The sequence below is a fragment of the Aristolochia californica genome, unplaced genomic scaffold (genome assembly GCF_029961685.1).
Source record: "Aristolochia californica isolate CCGP_79_NKW_82.1479 unplaced genomic scaffold, dmAriCali1.0.hap1 SCAF_5, whole genome shotgun sequence".
Lineage (NCBI taxonomy): Eukaryota > Viridiplantae > Streptophyta > Magnoliopsida > Piperales > Aristolochiaceae > Aristolochia > Aristolochia californica.
The window spans coordinates 18,627,283-18,644,421 of NW_027182214.1; the positions used below are offsets into that span (position 1 = coordinate 18,627,283).

A 17,139-nucleotide genomic window follows, 5' to 3' on the forward strand; every position below is an offset into this window, starting at 1 on the left:
AAAGAGAATAACATTAAATTCTCAAGTGAACCTGCGTTGGGATATTTACCTGAGACAAACAAGCCATTATTTTGTCCATTTAGAAAAAGCTGACCTAACAATCATATATGATTGTCAAGTGATTTATCCTGTGTAACAGGTTATATTTTTGTAAGGAATGACTGATGGATTGGGTGTCAACACTCAATTAAAAATCCCCCGCTTTCCCCTTTTTCGTATGATTGCATAACTATATATATAAAAACTAAAAAGAGTTTACAATCCCTAAAAATTACAAACACTTTTTAGAATTATCTCTCTCTACATTTCTGCATTGTGCATTTCCATTTCAAAATGTATACTTTTTTCTTAAATCAAAACTTGAGTTTTCGCTTTCCATTCATCTCGTAAACAAACAAAGAGATAAAAGGCAAATAGATCACAACCAAATGAAAATTTTAGTGTTTTTGTATGCAAGTAATTTAATGCAATAAACAAATATAAGTAAAGAAAATTTATTCATACACCACAAATGAACACAAAAGTTTTGTTATCCAAGTTTGGGAAATTCCTCTAGTTCTACCCTAATAGCTTAGACTTTTTTAAGAAAGTGATTTTTCTACACATGATTTAAAAAATGGATATGCATCCTTGAGACATGTTAAAGATGCAAATGACCTATGGATTCAAACCTTTTAAATAGAATAACATTAAATTCTCAAGTGAACGTGCGGTGGGACATTTACCCGAGTCAAACAAGCCTTTGTTTTTCCCATTTACAAAAAGTAGACCTAACGATCATAGATGATTGTAAAGTGATTTACCATGCGTAACGGGCTATATTTTTGTAAGGAATCACTTATTGATTGGGAGTCAACACTCAGTTAAAAATCCCCCGCCTCCACCTTTTCCCGACGATTGTAGAACCTGTTATATAAAAACTAAAAAGAGTTTACAATCCCTAATAATTATAGACACTTTTTGGAATTATCACTCACTACATTTTTGAATTGTGCATTTCCATTTTAGATGTATACATTTTTCTTAAACCAAAACTTGATTTTTCACTTTCCCTTCATCTCGTAAAAAAAAAAGTGATAAAAGGCAAATAGATCACAACAAAATGAAAATTTAGGAGTTTATCTATGGAAAGAATTTAAAGCAATAAACAAATGTAAGAAAAGAAAATTTTTTCACACACCACAAATAAACACAAAAGTTTTGTTATCCAAGTTTGGGAAATTCCTCTAGTTCAACCCTAATTGCTCGGAATTTTATAAGAAAGAGATTTTTCTACACATGTTTTAAAAAATGGGTATGCATGCTCGAATTATGTTAAAGATGCAAATGACCTATAGATCCAAACCTTTTAAAGAGAATAAAATTAAATTCACAAGTGAAAGTGCTGTGGGATATTTACACGAGTCAAACAAGCCATTATTTTGCCCATTTACAAAAAGCTAACCTAACGATCATAGATGATTGTAAAGAGATTTTTAATGTATTACGGGCTATTATTTTGTAAGGAACGACTGATTGATTGGGAGTCAACACTCAGTTAAAAATCCTCCACCTCCCCCTTTTCCCAATGATTGTAGAACCTGATATATAAAAACTAAAAAGAGTTAACAATCCCTAAAATTTACATACACTTTTTGGAATTTTCTCCCTCTACAATTTTTCATTGTGCATTTCCATTTTAGATGAATATTTTTTTCTTAAACAAAAACTTGAAAGAGACAAAAGGCAAATAGATCACAACAAAATGAAAATTTTAGAGTTTATGTAAGGAAATAATTTAAAGCAATAAACAAATGAAGTAAAGAAAATTTATTTACACACCACAAATGAACACAAAAGTTTTGTGATTCAGGTTTGGAAAATTCCACTAGTTCAACCCTAATATCTTGGATTTATAAGAAGGAGATTTTTCTACACATGTTTTAAAAAATGGATATGCATGCTTGAAACATGTTAAAGATGCAAATGACCTATGGATCCAAAACTTTTAAATAGAATAACATTAAATTCTCAAGTGAATGTGTGATGGGATATTTACCCGAGTCAAACAAGCCATTATTTTGTCCATTTACAAAAATCTGACCTAACGATCATAGATGATTGTAAAGTGATCTATTATGCATAATGGGCTATATTTTTGTAAGGAATGACTTATAGATTGCGAGTTAACACTCAGTTTAAAATCCCCCACCTCCCCCTTTTCCTGACGATTGCAAAACCTAACAAATAAGTACTAAAAGTGTTTACAATCTCTAAAAATTATAGAAACTTTTTGGAATTATCTCGCTCTACATTTGTGCATTGTGTATTTCCCTTTTTTATATATACTTTTTTCTTAAATAGAAACTTGAGTTTTCACTTTCCCTTTTTTTCGTAAACAAAAAATGAGATAAAAGGCAAACAGATCACAACAAAATGAAAGTTTTAGACTTTATGAGTGGAAAGAATTTAAAGCAATAAAAAAATGTAAGTAAAGAAAATTTATTCACATAGCACAAATGAACACAAAAGTTTTGTTATCCAAGTTTGGGAAATTCCTCTAGTTCAACCCTAATAGCTCAAAATTTTATAAGAAAGCGATTTTCTACAAATGTTTTAAAAAATGGATATGCATGCTTTAAACATGTTAATGATGCAAATGACTTATGGATCCAAACCTTATAAAGCGAATAACATTAAATTCTCAAGTGAATGTGGAGTGGGATATTTACCTGAGTCAAACAAGCCATTATTTTGCCCATTTAAAAAAAGCAGACCTTACGATCATTGATGATTGTAAAGTGATTTATCATCCGTAACGGGCTTTATTTTTGTATGGAATTACTGATGGATTGGGAGTCAACAATCAGTTGAAAATCCACTACCTCCCCCTTTTCTCGAAGATTGCAGAACCTGTTATTTAAAAACTACAAAGAGTTTACAATCCCTAAAAATTATAGACACTTTTTAGAATTATCTCTCTCTACATTTGTGCATTGTTCATTTCCATTTCAAAATGTATACCTTTTTCTTAAATCAAAACTTGAGTTTTCGCTTTCCCTTCATCTTGTAAACAAAAAAAGAGATAAAAGGCAAATAGATCACAACAAAATGAAACTTTTAGCATTTTTTTTGGAAGTAATTTAAAGCAATAAACAAAAATAAGTAAAGAAAATTTATTCATATACCACAAATGAACACAAAAGTTTTGTTATCCAAGCTTGGGAAATTCCTCAAGTTCTACCATAATAGCTCGAAATTTTTTAAGAAAGTGATTTTTCTACAAATGATTTAAAAAATGGATATGCATCCTTGAGACATGTTAAAGATTCAAATGACCTATGGATCCAAACCTTTTAAAGAGAATAACATTAAATTCTCAAGTGAACGTGGGATATTTACCCGAGTCAAACAAACCATTCTTTTTTCCATTTACATAAAGCTGACCTAACGATCATAGATGATTGTAAAGTGATTTATCATGTGTAACGGGCTATATTTTTGTAAGGAATCACTTATTGATTGGGAGTCAACACTCAGTTAAAAATCCCCCACCTCCCCCTTTTACCGACAATTGCAGAACCTGATATATAAAAACTAAAAAGAGTTTACAATCCCTAATAATTACAAACACTTTTTGGAATTATCAGTCTCTACTTTTTTTAATTTTGCATTTCCATTTTAGATGTATACTTTTTTCTTAAACCAAAACTTGTTTTTTCACTTTCCCTTCATCTCATAAACAAAAAAAGTGATAAAAGGCAAATAGATCATAACAAAATGAAAATTTTGGATTTTATGTATAGAAAGAATTTAAAGCAATAAACAAATGTAAGAAAAGAAATTTTTTTCACAGACCACAAATAAATACAAAAAAGTTTTGTTATCCAAGTTTGGGTAATTCCTCTAGTTCAACCCTAATTTCTCGGAATTTTATAAGAAAGAGATTTTTCTACACATGTTTTAAAAAATGGGTATGAATGCTCGAAACTTGTTAAAGATGCAAATGACCTGTGGATCCAAACCTTTTAAAGAGAATAAAATTAAATTCACAAGTGAAAGTGTGGTGGGATATTTACCCGAGTCAAACAAGCCATTATTTTGCCCATTTACAAAAGCTAACCTAATGATAATAGATGATTGTAAAGTGATTTTTCATGCGTTACGAGCTAAATTGTTTTTAGGAATGACTGATTGATTGGGAGTCAACATGCAGTTAAAAATCCCCCGCCTCCCCCTTTTCCCGACGATTACAGAACCTGATATATAAAAACTAAAAAGAGTTTACAAACCCTAAAAATTACATACACTTTTTGGAATTTTCTCTCTCTACATTTTTTCATTGTGCATTTCCATTTTAGATGAATATTTTTTTCTTAAAAAAAAACTTTGAAAGAGACAAAAGGCAATCACAACAAAATGAAAATTTTAGAGTTTGTGTAAGGAAATAATTTAAAACAATAAACAAATGTAAGTAAAGAAAATTTATTCACACACCACAAATGAACAAAAAAGTTTTGTTATCCAAGTTTGGGAAATTCCACTACTTCAACCCTAATAGCTCGGAATTTATAAGAAGCAGATTTTTCTACACATGTTTTAAAAAATGGATATGCATGCCTAAAACATGTTAAAGTTGCAAATGACATTTGGATCCAAACCTTTTAAATAGAATAACATTAAATTCTCAAGTGAATGTGCGATGGGATATTTACCCGAGTCAAACAAGCCATTATTTTGTCCATTTATAAAAATCTGACCTAACGATCATAGATGATTGTAAAGTGATCTATCATGTGTAACGGGCTATATTTTTGTAAGGAATGACTTATAGATTGGGAGTTAACACTCACTTAAAAATCCCCCACCTCCCCCTTTTCCTGACGATTGCAGAACCTGATAAATAAAAACTAAAAGTGTTTACAATCTCTAAAAATTATAGAAACTTTTTGGAATTATCTCGCTCTACATTTGTGCATTGTGTATTTCCCTTTTTGATATATACTTTTTCTTAAATAGAAACATGAGTTTTCACTTTCCCTTTTTCTCGTAAACCAAAAAAAGAGATAAAAGGCAAACAGATCACAACAAAATGAAAATTTTAGAGTTTATGAATGGAAAGAATTTAAAGAAATAAAAAAATGTAAGTAAAAAAAATTTATTCAGATAGCACAAATGAACACAAAAGTTTTGTTATCCAAGTTTGGGAAATTCCTCTAGTTCAACCCTAATAGCTCGAAATTTTATAAGAAAGCGATTTTCTACACATGTTTTAAAAAATGGATATGCATGCTTTAAACATGTTAATGATGCAAATGACCTATCGATCCAAACCTTATAAAGAGAATAACATTAAATTCTCAAGTGAACGTGCAGTGGGATATTTACCCGAGTCAAACAAGAAATTATTTTGCGTATTTACAAAAAGATGACCTAACGATCATAGATGATTGAAAAGTGATTTATCATGCATAACGGGCTATATTTTTTTAAGGAATGACTTATGGATTGGGAGTCAACCCTCAGTTATAAATCCCCCACCTCGCCCTTTTCTTGACGATTGCCAAACCTGATATTTAAAAACTAAAAACAATTTACAATCCCTAAAAATTACAGACACTTTTTGGAATTATCTCTCTCTGCATTTGTTCATTGTTCATTTCCTTTTTAGTTGTATACCATTTTCTTTAATCATAACTTGATTTTTCACTTTCCCTTCATCTCGTAAACAAAAAAAGAGATAAAAGGCAAACAGATCACAACAAAATGAAAATTTTAGTGTTGATGTATGGAAAGACTTTAAAGAAATAAACAAATGTAAGTAAAGAAAATTTTTTCACACAACAGAAATGAACACAAAAGTTTTGTTATCTAAGTTTGGGAAATTCCACTAGTTCAACTCTAATATCTCGAAATTTTATAAGAAAGAGATTTTTCTGCACATGTTTTAAAAAATGGATATGCATGCTTGAAACTTGTTAAAGATGCAAATGACCTATGGATACAAACCTTTTAAAGTGAATAACATTAAATTCTCAAGTGAACGTGTGGTGGGATATTTACCCGAGTCAAACATGCCATTATTTTGCCCATTTACAAAGAGGTGACCTAAAGATCATAGATGATTGTAAAGTGATTTATCATGCGTAACGGTTAATGTGAAATTGAATTACATTGGCTTTTATAACTTGCCAGTGTACAAATCGTTCATGTAATCTAGCGGGAAGCGAGGGTCATATCCTCAGGGAGGACTGAATTTTGTGTATTCTTCTATCAACTAGCCTAACAAAATATGATGAATTAATCTGAACTAAACACTTATTATATCCTAAATTATCAAGCAATGATCTAATTAACTACTTGCGCAACAGGAATCGTCAACTCTGGATTTTATCGTGATTCGTTCCTCTCTTGTGTGCCACGTAACCACGAATCTGGATTCTCAATCCTTCCGTCTAGCCCCTCTCGGGTACCTAGAGTTAAATAAAAAGATCGGATTATAATACTAGAATCCAACCTAAATTATAATCCTGCCCTAACTAGCTAATAACTCAAAAAATTAGGAAAAAAATATTCAATAAACATTAATTCTCAAATCAAATTTAATAGACATTCAAACCTAAGTTCAAACTATAGGAAACTAATTAAATTAAAAAATGACGAATTACTCCCCTTCTTCTTCCTCTTGCTCAGGCAGCAATTCCGTTCTCACAATTGCTGCAATTTCCAGAAATTAAGGGCTTTGGGTTATAGGAGCGAGCGGCCGGAAGTGGAGGCGACGCCGGCGAAGAGGAATCGAAATCGGTGCCAGAGGAGGTGGTGTGGCGGATGATGAGATGGAAGTGAAATCCTCTGACCGGATCTCTCGAGTCTTGGTCGGAGTCGGACTAGGCTCGGGAAGTGGTCAGAAATGTGTAATCGATGCCGAAGGAGCCCTCTCAAGTCACCTCTTGGCCTAGTGAGGAGAAAATGGCAGTGTCGAACTTGCCACGATGGAGACTCTCTCGAGCTCTCCTCGGGTCTGTTCTCGGTTGCCAGACGGCGGTGGATGATGGTGACGCACGGCGAACGATGGCTAGGAGTGAAATCCTCTCGGGTCTCTCTTCTTTCAGTCGGTGGCTCCATCCCTTTCTCTCCCCCCCTGAGGTCTCTTTTATATTGATCGATTTTTCCTTAAAAATCTCTCACTTTCATTTATGGCATTTTTGTAAATATCTCCTTCTCCACCAAAATTCTCCTAAATTCCAAAATTGAATCCATAAAAATCATTTTAGGAAGAAATAGACCCTAAATACAATGAAGTATAATTCAGGAGAGAAAAATATGCAATATAAGCAATGATTAATGCCAAATTTCATAAATGCACATTTCCTTCGAAAACCGATAAATAACCACCTATAACACAATTATAAGGGTTATTCTATTATAATTAACCTAGTTGTCATGTCAGAATTTGGCATCTATCACACTCCCAAACCTAAATCTTTGCTAGTCCCTTGCAAAACAATAAAAGAACCAAAATTAAGCCTAGAAAAACAAAATGCTACTTTCGTAGGGAACACGATTGCATTTAGCATATGCAACAAGCCGTTAAACCCCTACTTTAAGGTAGTGGACGAGTTGTGCCTCGTGAGGGTTTACATGGAATTTACCCACAAAATTCATCTAAATCAACAATATAAAAAGAAAACTAAAGAAAATCTACTCCTCATTAGCATATGACTAACACTTAGTAACGTAAAATGTCTAAAAATCATTTGAAACCCTGCTCAATTTGAAAGCCTGTGTAAAATATAACACATTATCAATCCAAATACACTCACAGGTACTCCACCTGAACCAATGTGACCCCTAAACAATTACTTCAACAGAACAAAGAGGCAACAGATAACAATAAAATCCTGGTCACATCACAATTAAGAGAAAATAGTAGAGTAAGCCTGTTGTCTAACAATCTCACAAAAGAAGTATACATATTTCAATCTTGACTTGCAACTTCTTTCAACTTACAATTCATCATCAAAGTTAAGGAAATTCATTGCTTCCAGATTGAAACCCATTTTTGGCTATTACCAGCATAATAATTGTTTTTCACTGAATAGTTTTGGTATTACCACCATTTTGTATTCGTCCTCACTGCACATGCACTTATTTTTTAAGTAACCGATTGTTCTGGTGCATGTCCCTGGGTTTGGCCAGGCTGTTTTTGAGGTTATCTGTCTTTTGCAAGAAAGAGCATTTCCATTTGCATTCATACATTACAACAAAGAATTTCACTGAGATATAAAAAAGAATAAGATCAAATAGGCATACAAGACTATTCTGACTAACATAGATCAACACTAGATTTACATGTACTCTTTTGCAACTAAGTTCCAAGTCTAATACAATAGTAAGTTATCCACTGAATTCTCATGGATCACAACAAATGATATTAGATTTCTAATATGCATATTCTACATAGTTTTCCACATACTATGAAACACATTTGAGCAACTTATCTTAACTCTACTAAAGTTAACCACATACTAAGATGAGTAATTTGAAAACCACGAACACAAATCAAAAGAAAATCATTGCTAAGACTCGAAAGAGCCGCTCCCCCCCCCCCCCCCCCCCCCCCCCCCCCCAAAAAAAAAAAAAACCTAAATCTGACATTATCCTCAATGAGGAAAAGTTAAAACAAACAAACCAACTAACAATCACAAAAATATCTGATTATACTCTAGTTGACTCATAGCTTAGTTGGTTATACACCAGCAGAGTAAGGGTTAAGCTCCCTCGGGGCTCCTAAATCCATAGGTGGGACCATACGTGTTTGGTCATTAACAATAATACCGAAGAGTCAATAAAGACCCCCTGGAATGATACATAGTCTCCCTCGAAGAAGGTTTACTCGTATCAGTTGTGCCCGTAGGTAATCATCTGTAGATGAAACTGCTATCCCACATCACTTTGAAGAAATCTCTGTGTGACTGGCCACTGAAGGCAGCAGGAATCACGCACTGAACACAAGTCTTTGAGTTACTCACAATAGGTTTTTATTCAATACTTCAAGTTTGAAATGGTCAATCCCAAAATGGTTGTTTGAGTACAGACCTCTCAAACTAGGGACCAAAAGTCTGGTCATCGACTACCCGAACCATTTACACTCTTAGCCAGAAAGAGAGTACCCCGAGTCCATGACGGGGCCGGCATCACCTGCAGACCTCCAATCAATCAAGACCAGAGTACACCAAAGGTTATCCCAATAAGAATGAATAAAACAAAAATAAAAATTGTAATGTACAAAGGGATAGAAATGTGGGGATTGCCCACAATGTGCTAAGTTTATAGTCGTAAGGAAGACTCTGACGCAATCCAGATGAATGGACAGGTTCCTCCAAGAAAATCACCATCACCTCCTCTGGTGTGGGGACATTCTCAAGATATGGTTTGAGCATCTGACCATTAACTTTGAAGACCGACCCATCTTCATGATTGCGGATATCAACAACGCCATGAGGAAACACCTGTGTAACCTCAAATGGACCTGGCCATTTGGATCTCAGCTTCTCTGGAAACAAATGCAACCGTGAGTTATAAAGTATTCTGCCCAAAAATAAAAGACTTGCGAAAAATAGATTTATCATGTAAAAGCTTTGTTCATTCCTTATACAATTTGGCATTCTCATAAGCATCATGACGTGTCTCCTCCAACTCATTCAATTGCAATTTCCTCTCGTCACCCGCTTGAATCGAATCAAAATTCAAAGCCTTAATGGCCCAATAAGCTCTATGCTCAAGCTCAATAGGTAGATGACATGCTTTGCCGAACACTAGGTGAAATGGAGACATCCCAATAGGACTCTTATAAGCGGTTCGATAGGCCCATAAAGCATTGTCCAATCGAGTGGACCAATCTTTCCTATCAAAGCGAACCGACTTCTCCAAAATCCGTTTGATCTCCTATTAGAGATTTCCACTTGACCACAAGTTTACGGATGGTACGGAGTGGACACCCGATGAGTGATGGAGTATTTTCTCAGCAAGGTCTCAAATTCTCTGTTACAAAAATGAGATCCTCCATCACTAATGATCGCTCTCGGGGTACCAACCCAATTAAAGACTACCACCACTTTTTGATCATTTGTCTTACATGCAATAGCTTCAATCCATCTAGAGACATATTCAACAACAACAAGGATGTATTGATAGCTGAACGAGATAGGAAAAGGACCCATGAAGTCAATACCCCACACATCAAACAATTCAACAATAAGAATGGGGTTAAGAGGCATCATGTTCTTCCGAGACAAACAACCAGTCCATTGGCATCTATCACACACACAAAAAAACTCATGGGTTCTCTAAATAATGAAGGCCAATAGAAACCACTTTGCATGACTTTATCTGTGGTCTTTCTAGCACCAAAATGTCCACCACATGTGTGGGAATAACAAAACTCAAGAATGTTGGCAAAGTCTTGCTCAGGTACACAACGCCTAATGACTTGGTCAGGACACACCTTGAACAAATAAGGGTCATCCCAAAAAAAATGTTTGACTTGGGAAAAGAATTTCAACCAATCTTGTTTACTCCAATAATCAGGAATCTTATGAGTTAAAATATAGTTGACTATGTCAGCAAACCAAGGCAACTGGGATACTTGGAGAAGTTGTTCATCTGGGAAAGAATCATTTAAAGGAAGGGATCCTTCCTGAGGTGCTACACAAATCCTAGAAAGATGATCAGCAACAACATTCTCACAACCCTTCTTATCTCGAATCTCAAGGTCAAATTCTTGCAATTGCAAGATCCATCTAATCAAGCGATGTTTAGTGTCCTTGATGGATAATAAGTACTTCAAAGTAGAATGATCAGTGAACACTATAACCTTTGACCCTAACATATATGATCTGAATTTGTTTAAGGCAAACACAACAGCTAGCAACTCCTTCTCAGTGGTAGTGTAATTCAATTGAGCATCATGAAGAGTGCGGCAAACATACTGAATGACACAAGGAATTTTATCCGCCTTTTGCCCCAAAACAGCCCCCCCCCCCCCCCCCCCCCCCCCCCCAATGCATAATCAGAGGCATCACACATCAACTCAAAAGGCAAAGACCAAGTAGGGGGTTGGACAATGGGTGCAGTGGACAAACATTTCTTCAATGTCTCAAAAGCATGATTACATACCTCATCAAAGGCAAAAGCAACATCTTGAGCAAGGAAATTCGTCAAAGGACGAGAAATTTTGCTAAAGTCCTTAATGAAGCGCCTATAGAACCCAGCATGGCCAAGGAAAGAAGCACTCCCTTCATAGAAGTAGGTGGTTGTAGATTGGAAATTAGGTCAACCTTGGCTTTGTCCACTTTGATACCCCTCTCAGACACTACATGTCCTAAAACAATTCCTTCTTTGACCATGAAGTGGCATTTCTCCCAATTCAAGACTAAATTGGACTTAAAGTAACGGGACAATACGAGTGAAATATTGTACAAACATGTCTCAAAGCTAGAGCCAAACATAGAAAATTTATCCATAAAGACCTCTAAAAAGTCACCAATCATGTCAGAAAAGATACTCATCATGCACCGTTGGAAAGTGGCGGGCGTACTGCATAAACCAAAAGGCATGCGTCTGTAAGCAAAGGTGCCAAATGGACACGTGAATGTGGTCTTTTCCTAGTCTTCTGGAGCAATGAGAATTTGATTGTAGTAGGAGTATCCATCTAAGAAGAAATCGCTCTAGCATCTGATCAATGAAAGGTAGTGGGCAGTGATCTATCCTAGTGGCGGAATTAAGTTTTCTATAGTCAATGCAGACACGCCACTTGGTTCTTGTGGGAATCAATTCACCACTCTCATTTTTCATTATCGTTATCCCCCATTTCTTAGGGACAACTTGAATTGGACTCACCCATGTGCTACCAGAAATAGGGTAAATGATGCCTGACACAAGCAACCTGATGACTTCTTCTCTCACAACCTCCTGCATATGGGGATTTAACCTACATTGTATCTCACGTGAGTCTCCTCCAAATGAATACGATGCATGCATATGGAGGGATTAATCCCTTTTAAGGCATTAAGAGTCCACCCCAATGCATCTCTCTATGCTTGTAAAAATTCAGTCAATTATTCATCCTGCTCAGTACTCAAATCAGAGGCAATAATGACTATCAATGAGTTCATGGGCCCCAAGAACGCATACTTCATCGTGGGAGGAAGTGGCTTAAGATCTAGCTTGGAAGTTCCAAGAGGTTTGTCCAAGTCAAGATGAAGATCCTGTGGATGATTAGTTATGACAACCTCATAAGCTTCCTCCAACAGAGGTACAAAAATGAGTAAAGAGTCAACCTCTTGGAAATATGTTTCCTCATCAAAATAGTCCATGTCTAAAGATGTTATGTAAGACTCAAAAGATTCAAGAGCGGATTCATCATCAAGCATAACAGTCTCTATCTTAAATGCAGGACTTAGATCATCAGACTCAAGTGGATGGTGCCTGACATTAAACACATTCATCGAGACCTTAAAATTTCCAAAAGACAACTCCAACTCACCACTTTTACAATGAATGACAACATTAGATGTGGCTAAGAAGGGACGTCCTAGGATGACAGGAATTTGGTTGGTCACATTGACTACTGGTTCTATATCAAGAACAATGAAATCAACCGGGAATAGAAATTTGTCCACTTTTATCAAAACATCTTCAACTATTCCTCGTGGTATCTTGACAGAATGGTTAGCTAGTTGAAGTGTGATGGGGGTAGGCTTCAATTCCCCCAAACCTAATTGCTGGTACACGAAGAAAGGAAGCAAATTCACACTTGCCCCTAAGTCAAGAAGAGCTCTTTGGATGGTATGTTCACCAATGAAACATGAAATTGTGGGGCATCCAGGATCTTTAACTTTAGGAGGAGTGTTGTGCTTCAGAATTGAGCTTACATTCTCAGTAAGAAAGACCTTTTTGTTAACATGTTGTTTTCTCTTCTGTGTACAAAGGTCTTTCAAAAATCGGGCATAGGCAGGGACTTCCCTAATAGCATCAAGAAGTGGAATGTTAATGTGAACCTTACTAAATAGTTTCAACGTTTCATGCATGCTATCTCCTTTCCTAGGTGGGCCCGATAACCTCGGCGGATAAGGAGTTGGTGGGACTTGGTTAGGATCTGTCTGGTTGTTGGTGGAGAACTTGGAGGTTCTTCACTCAATGATGTATCCCCATTGTCATCCTTTGACTCCTTAGACTTAGCAGTCCCTACCCCATTGTTCAACTCACAACCACTCCTAAGGGTGGTATGGTTTTGGCTTGCTCATGGTGGGGATTGGAACTCGACCCACTATCATGTGTGCTTTTGGGGTTATGAATGGTTTGACTCGGGAGTCTATTTTGTGCTTGTTCACTGAAGTGGCTGGCCAACTGACTCACTTGCATTTCAAGTTTAGCAATGAAGGCTTTGTATTCTGCATGAATAGTTGAAGTGTATCCTCAAGTGAAGGTTTTTGTGGAATCAATGGCTGTTGAGTGAAGTGTGGGCATGGAGCTTGGGGTTTAGTAAACCTGTGGGCCCTTGGACCATGAGAAATTTGGGTGTCTAGCTCAACCCAGATTATATGTTTCCGAAAAAGGATCATTCCGGTTTGATCACTCAACGTTTCAAAGAAGTCCCACGCCTCACTAGCACTCTTACCCATCAAACTCCCACCACTGATTGCATCTACCATGGATCTAACCTGGGGTGTAAGACCTTGATAAAAGTATTGCACTAAATTATATTTCTCAAACCCATGATGCGGACACCTACGGATCAAATCTTTCCGTTTCTCCCAAGCCTCATAAAACTGTTCACCCTCCTGCTGCATAAAGTTTGAGATTTCTCTCTTGAGGGTTGTAGTTCTCCGAATGGGAAAGTACTTGGACAAAAATTTCGTGACTAATGTGTCCCATGAAGTAATGTTGCCCACCTCTAAGGAATTAAGCCAAGACTTGTCCTTATCCTTAAGTGAAAATGGAAAAAGTCTTAACCGGATAGAGTCATCTGAGAAATTATGGAATTTGAAAGTCGCACAGATATCTAAGAATTCCTTGATGTGGTAATAAGGGTCCTCCTTCTCCAACCTATAGAATATAGGGAGGAGTTGGATTACACCCGGTTTTAACTCATAACTAGCAGCAGTAGTGGGTGGCAATATAATGCAAAAAGGTGATGTGAAGTTGGATGGGATAGAATAATCCCTCAGGGCTCTACGGCCACCTGTTGCAGGTAACTGTAATGGTTCACCCTGATTGGCCATGGTAGCTCCTAACTTGACTTCTGGTGTGGTAATAAGGGTCCTCCTTCTCCAACCTATAGAATATAGGGAGGAGTTGGATTACACCCGGTTTCAACTCATAACTGGCAGCAGTAGTGGGTGGCAATATAATGCAAGAAGGTGATGTGAAGTTGGATGGGATAGAATAATCCCTCAGGGCTCTACGGTCACCTGCTGCAGGTAACTGTAATGGTTCACCCTGATTGGCCATGGTAGCTCCTAACTTGACTTCTGGTGTTTCCCTAAAAATATGTTCTACCTCTTCAACAAAGGAAGCTAATGGTTTACCTTGGGAGCGGCCCGTGCATAAAAACACAAAAAGAAACAAAACTATCTATCAAATTATGCTAACAAACTAACTACTGAAAATACGAACTAACTAGAAGAAATAAAAATAACTCCATACAAAATTATCGAGATAAAACAAAAACAAAAAATTATGAAAGCAGGAAAATAAATCTAACCTAAGACCATGGAGAACAAAGAAATACACTTAATACGTGCCTCCCCGGCAACTGCGCCAAAAACTTGATGTGAAATTTAATTACATCGGCTTTTATACCTCACAAGTGTACGAATCGTTCATGTAATCTAGCGAGAAGCGAGGGTCATATCCACAAGGAGGACTGAATTTTGTGTATTCTTCAGTCAACTAGCCTAACAAAATATGATGAATTAATATGAACTAAACACTGATTATATCCTAAATTATCAAGCAATGATCTAATTAACTACTTGCACAATAGGAAACATCAACTCTGGATTTTAGCGTAATTCGTGCCTCTCTCGAGTGGCACGTAACCACGAATCCAGATTCTCAATCCTTGCGTCTAGCCCCTCTCGGGCGCCTAGAGTTAAAGAAAAAGATCGGATTATACCAGAATCCAACCTAAATTATAATATTACCCAAACTAGCTAATTACTCAAAAAATTTGGAAAACAAATATTCAATAAACATTAATTCTCAAATCAAATTTAATAGACATTCAAACCTAAGTTCAAACTATAGGAAACTAATTAAATTAAAAAATGATGGATTACTCCCCTTCTTTTTCCTCTCGCTCAAGCAGCAATTCCGTTCTCATGGTTGCTGCAATTTCCAGAAATTAAGGGCTTCGGGTTGTAGAAGCGAGCAGCCGAAAGTGGATGTGACGCCCGCGAAGAGGAATCGAAATCGGCACCGGAGGAGGTGGTGCGGCGGAAGACGAGATGGAAGTAAAATCCTCTGACCAGCTCTCTCGAGGCACAGTCGTAGTCGGACTAGGCCCAGGAAGTGGTCGAAAAAGCATAATCAACGCCAGAGGAGCCCTCTCGAGTTATCTCTAGGCCTGGCTAGCAGAAAATGGCAGTGTCGAACTCCCCGCAACGGAGACTCTCTCGAGCTCTCCTCGGGTCTGTTCTTGGTTGCCAGACAGCGGTGGATGACGGTGGCGCATGGTAAACGATGGCTGAGAGTGAAATCCTCTCGGGTCTCTCTTCTTTCGGTCAGTGGCTCCTTCCCATTCTCCCCATCGAGCTCTCCTTTCTACTGATAGATTTTGCCCTAAAAATCTCTCTCGTTCACTAATGGCATTTTTGTAAATATCTCCTTCTCACCAAAATTCTCCTGAAATTCCATAATTGAATCCGTAAAAATCATTTCAGAAATAAATAAACCCTAAAAACAATGAAATATAATTTTGGAGTGAAAAATATGCAATATAAGCATTGATTAATGCCAAATTCAATAAATGGATGTTTCATTTGAAAACCGATAAATAACCACCTATAATACAATTATAAGGGTTATTCTATTATAATTAACCTAGTTCCCATTTCAGAATCTGGCATCTATCAACGGGCTATATTTTTGTCAGGAATGACTAATGGATTGGGAGTCAAGACTCAGTTATAAATTCCCCGCCTCCCCTTTTCCCGACGATTGCAGAACCTGAGTTTACAATCCCTAAAAATTACAGAAACTATTTAGAATTATCTCTCTCTACATTTGTGCATTGTGCATTTACATTTTAGTTGTATACTTTTTTCTTAAATCAAAACTTGAGTTTTCACTTTCCCTTCATCTCGTAAACAAAAAAAAGAGATACAAGGCAAACAGATCACAACAAAATGAAAATTTTAGAGTCTATGTATGGAAAGAATTTAAAGCAATAAACAAATGTAAGTAAAGAAAATTTATTCACACACCACAAATGAACACAAAAGTTGTGTTATCCAAGTTTCAAAAATTTGACTATTTCAACCCCAATAGCTCGGAATTTTATAAGAAAAATTTTTCTACACATGTTTTAAAAAATGGATATGCATGCTTGAAATATATTAAAGATGAAAATGACCTATGGATCCAAACCTTTTAAAGTGAATAACATTAAATTCTCAAGTGAACGTGTAGTGGGATATTTACCCAAGTCAAACCAGCCATTATTTTGCCCATTTACAAACCTAATGATCATAGATGATTGTAAAGTGATTTATCATGCGTAATAGCCTATATTTTTGTAAGGATTGACTTATGGATTGGAACCCAACACTAAGTTAAAAATCCCCCGCATCCCCCTTTTCCCCACGATTGCAGAACTTGATATATAAAAACTAAAATAGTTTACAATCCCTAAAAAATATAGACACTTTTTGGAATTATCTCTCTCTACATTTGTGCATTGCGCATTGTGCATTTCTATTATAGATGTATATTTTTTTCTTAAATAAAAACTAGAGTTTTCACTATCCCTTCATCTCGAAAACAAATACAGAGATAAAAGGCAAACAGATCACAACAAAATGAAAATATTAGGGTTTATGGATGGTAAGAAGTTAAAGGAATAAACAAATGTAAGTAAAGAAAATTTATTCACAC

At 36.1% G+C, this 17,139-nt stretch overlaps 1 non-coding gene across 1 annotated transcript; it reads left to right on the forward strand.

Moving 5' to 3' along the window:
- Window positions 1-13,752: 13,752 nt before the first annotated feature.
- Window positions 13,753-13,859, forward strand: LOC137966810 (small nucleolar RNA R71). The gene has a single exon (XR_011116300.1). It is a non-coding gene; the product is annotated as a small nucleolar RNA R71 (small nucleolar RNA).
- Window positions 13,860-17,139: the final 3,280 nt, after the last annotated feature.